The sequence below is a fragment of the Colobus angolensis genome, unplaced genomic scaffold (genome assembly GCF_000951035.1).
Source record: "Colobus angolensis palliatus isolate OR3802 unplaced genomic scaffold, Cang.pa_1.0 Scaffold90, whole genome shotgun sequence".
Lineage (NCBI taxonomy): Eukaryota > Metazoa > Chordata > Mammalia > Primates > Cercopithecidae > Colobus > Colobus angolensis.
In genome coordinates, this window is record NW_012122932.1 from 5,132,718 (window position 1) to 5,140,040 (window position 7,323).

The window sequence follows — 7,323 nt, forward strand, 5'->3', positions numbered from 1 at the left end:
CATGTGAATCCCCTTCATCCTCACTGTCCTTCACTTAAGAAACTGGTATCTGATAATGATGATTTAGAGGTCATTTCTGCTGACCTCATCCCTGAATCAGAGGGAACAGCAAGGAGTAAGTTCTGAGTTTGGGGCCCACACCATATCAAATTTAGGCCTGGGGAAGGCAGTGTGGCTCTTTCCGAACCCTCCAAAACACTACTGGGCTCCAAGACTGCTCAAGGTCTCACTGATAGTCAAGGCTTGTGCTCCCTTTTTCAGAAGAGTAAGAGATTAAAGAAAACTACTGTGAATTAAAAAGTGTGGGTACCAAGATGGGACGGGAGTCCCCTCGCACTCTATGGATGACATGGAAGGGGCAGAAGATTGCAGAATTGGCCTTGTCCCGCATGGAAGCTGGGCCACCCACAGTGGCGTGGGAAGCCTCTCAGATGCTGGATTCTAATGGGCTCTTGATCACCTTGGATTGGGCTATTTCATTGTTATCACAAAATAAACAGGACGCTCAAAGTCATGTTATGGCAGAGAACCAACCAGCTTCACACTGGTCCTCTAAACCAATCCTCACAACAGGGCTGGGAGACAGGTGTTACCTTTCCACTTTACAGAGAATTAAACAGAGAGGCAAAGCCTTCGAAGGACCCTACACTTCGGACATTGCAAAGCAGGATCTGAGTCCCGGCTCCTCCGTCCAACTAGACTTTCTTTCCCATGTCTAGACTATAGCTGGAAAGGTCCTGGAGGACACATTTTAGGCCAACCCTCTCCGTTTACAATCCAGAGAGCGGAGACCCCCGAGAAGCCAAGTGACTTGTCCGAGGCTACGCGGCGAGTGTGTGGCAAGGTGAGAGGGGAGACCGAGATGCCCTGGTCTCTCCTTTCTCTCCCAGGTTCCTTTTTCCCCGTGCACAGCCCGCAGGGGACGCTGGAGGAGGAGCTGAGCCGGAGTTGCCGTGGCCCCGGGCCGGGGCGTTCCCGGGGCGGTCCCCAGCGGTCGCGCATTCCAGAGCCAGTCGCGCGTCCCGGACGCTCTTGCGCGCTCCCGCCTCCCGGGGCAGCCGGGGCACGTTCCGGGCGCTGCCTGGGGCTGAGGTTCCTGGCCTGGGGGTCGCTTCCAGCCGCCAGATCCCATGCAGTTCTGGGGACCCTGAGAAGCACCGAGCCATCCCTGCCCCAGGAACTTTCCGCAGACTCGCCGCCATCTGGAGTGAGTGGAGCCACCGGGGGGTTGTTTGTGGGGACTCTGGCAGAGCGGAGCTCTTCGGACTTGCGACCTACCTCTAGTGCTGCCCCTTTCCCAGGGCTCCCAACGTTCTTCTTAAGTCCGTTTTCTCTTCCCCCATTCTCCCTTTTCATCACTTTTGTATTTCTTGCCTTTACCCCCTCCTCCTTTTTCTCCCGCTGTCAGCCCCTAAGTTCAAGCCTACTCGTGCACAGAATTTTGGGCCTGGGGGAGGCGGAGTTTGGGTGGGCGAGCCCCAGCCCCACTCGGAGACTGGCTTCTCTCCGGGTCCCCTGCCCTTGCCTTCTCGGGAAGCCTCCTCCTCGGGCGGACTGCCACCTCCTGGCTCTCCAGGTCCAGTGTCAGGATTTAGCGCCCGGGCCTGCGCACCTGCTTGGGCGCTGTGCTGGGTTTGGGTCTTTGCACTTAGTCGTCCCCGTTTTCTCGAGGCCCCGTGTAGAAGGCGCCAGGAGTTTGGAGTCAGGAGTGGAGAGTTCCAGCCCTGGTTCTGTCACTAGCTGCTTCACCATCCTTGTTTTTCCGTCAGTGAAATGGGGAAAACATTTTTTGCGTGCAGAAAGCAAACGAGAAAGGACGTGAGGAAAGTATCTTGGAGAGAAGCCTTCCTTCAGGCTTCCTCCTGCTGGTTATCTGTCCCTTTCCTGAGGACGTAGTTGTTCCAGCTGCCGGTTCTCTTGCTCCCTACTCTCCCCCATGCCAGTTTCTTGAGAGTAGGGACTGCCTGTCTATCGTCATCTCTGAGGCATCCTCAGCTCTGCCAAGGGCCTGGCTAACAGTAGGTGCTCCATGCATATGTACTGAGTGAAAGGATGAAAGGGGTAACCACCTCCCCCTCCCACAAATTGAAACAAACCTCAGGGGCTGTTATTCTGATTGAGGGCTAGGCTGGGCTCTTACTCATGCAGCTGCACTTGTTTCTTCTGGACCAGCTGGAATCCTGCTGCACCTGGGGGCTGAGGAGTCTCCGGTTTGTCTGTAGTGAATACTAAGGTCCTCAAAGCTCCAGGGTGTGGGGGTGAAGGCTGCACAATCACACAAGTATCAGAGATTCCTTGAACATCTGCTATGATGCGTGCTGCTACTGCAGTGGGCACATAGTTTGGAAGAATTGGGGATGCCTGAATGAGGTGGAGGTGGGAGTGGGAAGAACAGTTCTCTGCGGGTTAGGAGACCCTCTGAGTTACCCTAATGGAGGCATTTCCCCTCTCTGGCCCTTGCCTTCCCTATCTGTAAAATGAAGACGCGGGAGTGGAACAGATGTTTGTTTGTCTGTGGTTGAGCATGACATGCTCTTTGGTTTATGCAGGCTGCACAACAGCCATCTAGAAACACGCAAGGCAGCACAGTTAAGCTTTAGGACATCATGTGCTTCTGCAGTGACAACCGAAAAAAACAAAAAGTGTTTTCCTGCTCCAACTGGGACCTCCTGTTCCCAGCTGTCCTGGGACTGTGAATCATGCTGTGGGGGTTACAAGTCATGCTTCATGAAGTCTCCCACAACTGACCTCTCCAAACCTCAGAACTGTGGCTCCATGACACAAAAGATCTGGGGAGTCCCAGAGAACAGCCAGAGAACTACTGAGCTGCAGTGAGGTGTTAGAGATGCCAAACAAATGAGAGACTCTGGGGACCTGTGGTCAGGTCAGATCCCAGGCCCTTGGGGGTGACAGACCAAGGGATTAAGGGCTGGTCACAGCCTCAGATGCTTTCCCAGCCATATGCCAATCCTTTAAACATTGTGCCTCCGTTTCTTCTCTATGGATTGAAACATGCAAACAGAGGAAATACCTCCAAGGAAAGAGGATATCTTGGTTGGGTGTGACAGTGGTATAAAAAATGGGCACGTGTACTCACAAACACAGTTTATTGGAGTATAGGAGTAAATGTTAGCATTGCCACACCCTGCCTTGTCCTCCACAACCCTGACTGGCCCAGTAAGCAGAATGATGTTATAATGATCATACTTGCCATTTACTGAGTGCTTACTATAAGCTAGGCATGACTCTAAGCATTTTACTTGTATTAACTCATTTAGGCTTTACCACAATCCTATTAGGGAGGGACTGTCATCACCTCCATTTTGTAGATGAGGAAACTGAGGTCCAGAGAGAGTGACTCACCCATGATCACACAGAAACTAAGTGGCAGAGCTGTAATTTGGATGCAGGCACCCTGGCTCCAGGGCCTATCCTCTGAACTTCATTGGAATTGGGGGGAACCAGGTTCAGATCTTGCCTCTGTCACTTACTTTCAGGGTGACCTGGGAGAAGTTAAGTGAGAATTTGATAGTCACTGTTCTAGTGGATCCCTGGAGACCTAGTACCCTTCCAACTTACTAGGGAAGCAGAAGGTGAACCTCAAGAGATAATGGAGACATCTAGCAGTAAAGGCTTAGAGTTAGGTAGTTAGGAAGGAGAACTGCTCAGAAGTATAATTGCCTGGCACATTAAACAACAGCAAGCCAGATTCCACATCTAAACCGTATACTTTAAATTGCTTAGTTGTATATACAAAGAGCTTCCTTATTTTACTGATTTGCACTCTGATTGGCTGATTGGATATGTTTCTTGCTAGTGACCCACTATATAGGATCATAGTCAAGATTCTGGGGACCAGGAATAGATGTCTTTGGTGGTGGTGGTGGGCATTATTCTGCCTTCTACACACATGAGGCCCACTTTGGGAGAGCGACCTGTTGAGGCTCACACACTGAGGCAAGGCACTACCACCGCCCGGTGCTCTTGCAGCTCTGTCCCGGAGCACCCTGCCAGCCCCTCTCATGGACAGTCTCCTTTGTTAGCCTGACACACAGCAGGCACTTAGTCACTGGCAAATAGCAATGATGGATGGTAGTGCCTTAAACAGGATGCTGGGGATTTGGCCTGGGCTTTCTCCTCTGCTAGCTCTCTGTTGGTTTCTAAGACTGCGATTGGCTGGGTCAGATGGTACGTGCGGTCTTACACAGCTCTGGCTGTGTTCTGATCTCTTTGAAATATCCTGGTGTTTTTCCATTTTTCCAGCCACAGAGGAGCAGATGGAAACTCAGGCAGGTCTGTAGCCTGTTAGGAAGTTTGGAGAGACAGGGGCCAGTTGGGGTGAAATGAGAACACAGTGCTCCTTAGGGACTTTGGGACAGTGGAGAAAAGCCTGTTATTTGATTCATTTCACAGTTTTGGTAGTTGTATATCCTGTCCATTCCTTCCTCTGGCCCCTTTATTTGGACCAAAGGTCCCTGGTGAAATGACTGTGCTGGGTTGATAAATGTTTGAGGCTGTTACACACTGGGAGGAGAAATAATACTGCTGAGAGTAAATGTGAAGCTGGTATGGCCTTCTCATAATGGACTTGGCATGGGAAACCTGTCCCTGCTTTTATCAGCCTCCCTGTCCCCTTCTGAGAGCAGAAAGATTCACATCTTGGGCAACAACACTGCTCCCCTCACCCCTGTCCCCGCTCCCCACCTCAGTGCCCAGCTCCCGAGCACATGGTGTCAGAACTCGAATTTGAACTTATCAGTCCAAGCAAATCAACAAGCGGGAACCCTAGAGGACTTCATTCTGAAAGGCCAGTTCTCTTCTGCCTGGTATGTACAGGGTGGGCTGGGAAAGGAAGAGGCCCCCGTAATCCTTCCTGAATGTACAAAGAGCCCAGCAAATGATAAAATCAGAGGATGTCATGTTATTTTGGAGATAGGATTCTGACTTTTAGGATCATTGGGACTTTTGCAGGGATGAGGATTCTTTCTGGACCTCTTCAGTCAATTAGGTTCCACGAGTGAGCTCACATCTGAAATAGTCTTCCCATACTCATTTCTTCATTGATTTTATATTTTTTGGCACTTATGGTGTGCCAGGCCCTGTGATAGGTGCTGAGGACACAGCAATACACAAGAGATGAGGCTTCTGCGATCCTTGTGCTTGCATTTGAGGGACCAAATGAACAAATCTTTAGCCTAATAGGGAAAAAGCCAATAAAAACAAACAAGCAACAAACAAGCTAATTTTAGATTGTGAAAAGCGTCTGCAGAAAATAAAACAAGATAAGAGTGGTAGTTTAACGGAGTGGGTCTGGAAAAACTTTACTAAAACATGACATTTAGATTGAGGTCATGGACATTGAGGCAATGGACAGGGGAGGAAAAGAGCATTCTGAGACGGAACAGCAAGCACAAAGGTCTTCAACTGGGATCAGCCGCTGGGACACAGTTGTTAGGTTCCCCAGGCTACAAAGTGGCTAGTGTGGCTCCATCTAGGAACTTGAGTTGCCATCTCTGGCTTAAATGTTCCATTCTTTCCTGACAACCTCAGCAGCATCTTCTGAGGGTGGAGCCTTTTTGGAAGGGGTCCTATAAGGTGGACAACGCTGGCAAACCCTCTAGTCCCGTGCCCTGGGAACCATCAGCCTTGTTCAAATTCTGCAAAATACTTGAAGAGTCATGCATCTTTGGACGCCCCAGCATCAGTGACTCGGAGCTGGTTATAGCTGTCTGCTCTCTGGCCACCGTGGCTGGTGGAAACAAAACAGCAGCTGCGTAGTCTGCACAGAGCCCTGGCAGTGCTGGGCTAAGGCCACACCTGCGGGAAGCTGCCTGCCTCTATCTGCCTTGTCTCCCACTTTGAGATAATTAAGCTTGCCTGCCAGCAGGAAGTCACTCCTTTTATTGCCTTCTTCCTCAGTGAACTCTCTGGCAGTAAAACCTGTTGGATAACCATTGGCAAGCTCTCAAAAGTTGACTGTTAGCTGCAGCTCAAATGTGGAGGGTGTAAGTTTCCGGTGGGAGGTTCAAGCTGGGGACAACTTAAAATTTTTTTACTTAAAAAAACTTTTCACTGTGGTTTCCTACATTGGTCCCAGATCAGTCACGAAGCAGTCACGACACCCTAACTAATAGCAGAGCCTCTGAACTCCTTTTTGTTTTTGTTTTTTTTTGAGACGAAGTCTCACTCTGTCACCAGGCTGGCGTGCAGTGGTGCGATCTTGGCTAACTGCAACCTCCGGGTTCAAGCACTTCTCCTGCCTCAGCTTCCCGAGTAGCTGGGACTACAGGTGTGCCCCACCACACCCAGCTAATTTTTGTACTTTTAGTAGAGACAGGGTTTCACCATGGTGGTCTGGATGGTCTCGATCTCTTGACCTTGTGATTTAGGAACAATGCTGGGTTCACTAGCTCAGCTTAACTTTGTGAAGCCCTTACTGTGTACCAGGTGTTGTCCTAAGTGTTTTATGTGCATTAGCTCATTTAACCTCCAGAGCATCCCTATGAAGTAGTTACAATTATTAGTTATTATTTCCGTTTTACAAATGAGGAAACTAAAGCTCAAAGAGGTTAAACCTCTTGCCAAAGCCACCAGAACTCCATGTGCTTACAACACATCATGTATCTCATCAACTCTGGGCTTTGTTGATAACATCTATTCTGCTCATCCTGCCTTTCCCCACAAGCTTTTTGTTTTATCAGTATCTGAGAGAGATGTCTTGAAATCTCCCACTGTAATTGTAGACTTGTCTATTTCTCCTTATAATTCTGAGATTGGGTATATAAAAATAGAAAATCACTTTACCTTTCTGGTATCTCTAGTAATACTTTTTGCCTAAAAGTCTACTTGGCCTTATACTAGTATGGGGCTACCAGTGTAGGTGATTCATGGTTACACAGCGTTTCATTTGTATCCTTTGACTTTCAATCTTTCTAATCCCCATGTGTCTCTTCTAAAAAATGTATATGTATGTGTATATTTTATTTTTATTTGTATATACCCTAATGGTCCTTCTTAGTTTGGGTTTAAATCTACCATCTTTCTTTATGCTTTATTGTAAGTATTTGTTGTTGTTTTTCGCCTCTCCTGTTTTCCCCTGGAAATTATGCACTCTTTGACTGATATTTTTAGTGGCTGCCATAGAGATTACAATATGCATCCTTGATTTAACAAAGTCTAATATGATTTGGTTCTTCTGCCCTTTCTTAGGCAATACAAGAAAATCAAAATACTTTAATTTTATTTCTTCCACAATTTGTTAGTTATTGCTCTTTAATACTTTAATTCTGTATTTTTTTTTCTGAAAATGTCTTTTTTTTTTTT

The 7,323-nt window shown here is 48.2% G+C and overlaps 1 protein-coding gene across 1 annotated transcript in view; it reads left to right on the forward strand.

The window, feature by feature from the left end:
- Positions 1-202: 202 nt before the first annotated feature.
- SMIM3 (small integral membrane protein 3) overlaps positions 203-7,323 on the forward strand; it is a 20,088-nt gene continuing 12,967 nt past the window's right edge. Inside the window, exon 1 of the mRNA XM_011931604.1 lies at positions 203-1,207. The gene's annotated coding sequence lies outside the window, so the exon portion shown is untranslated. The remainder of the gene's footprint in view (positions 1,208-7,323) is intronic.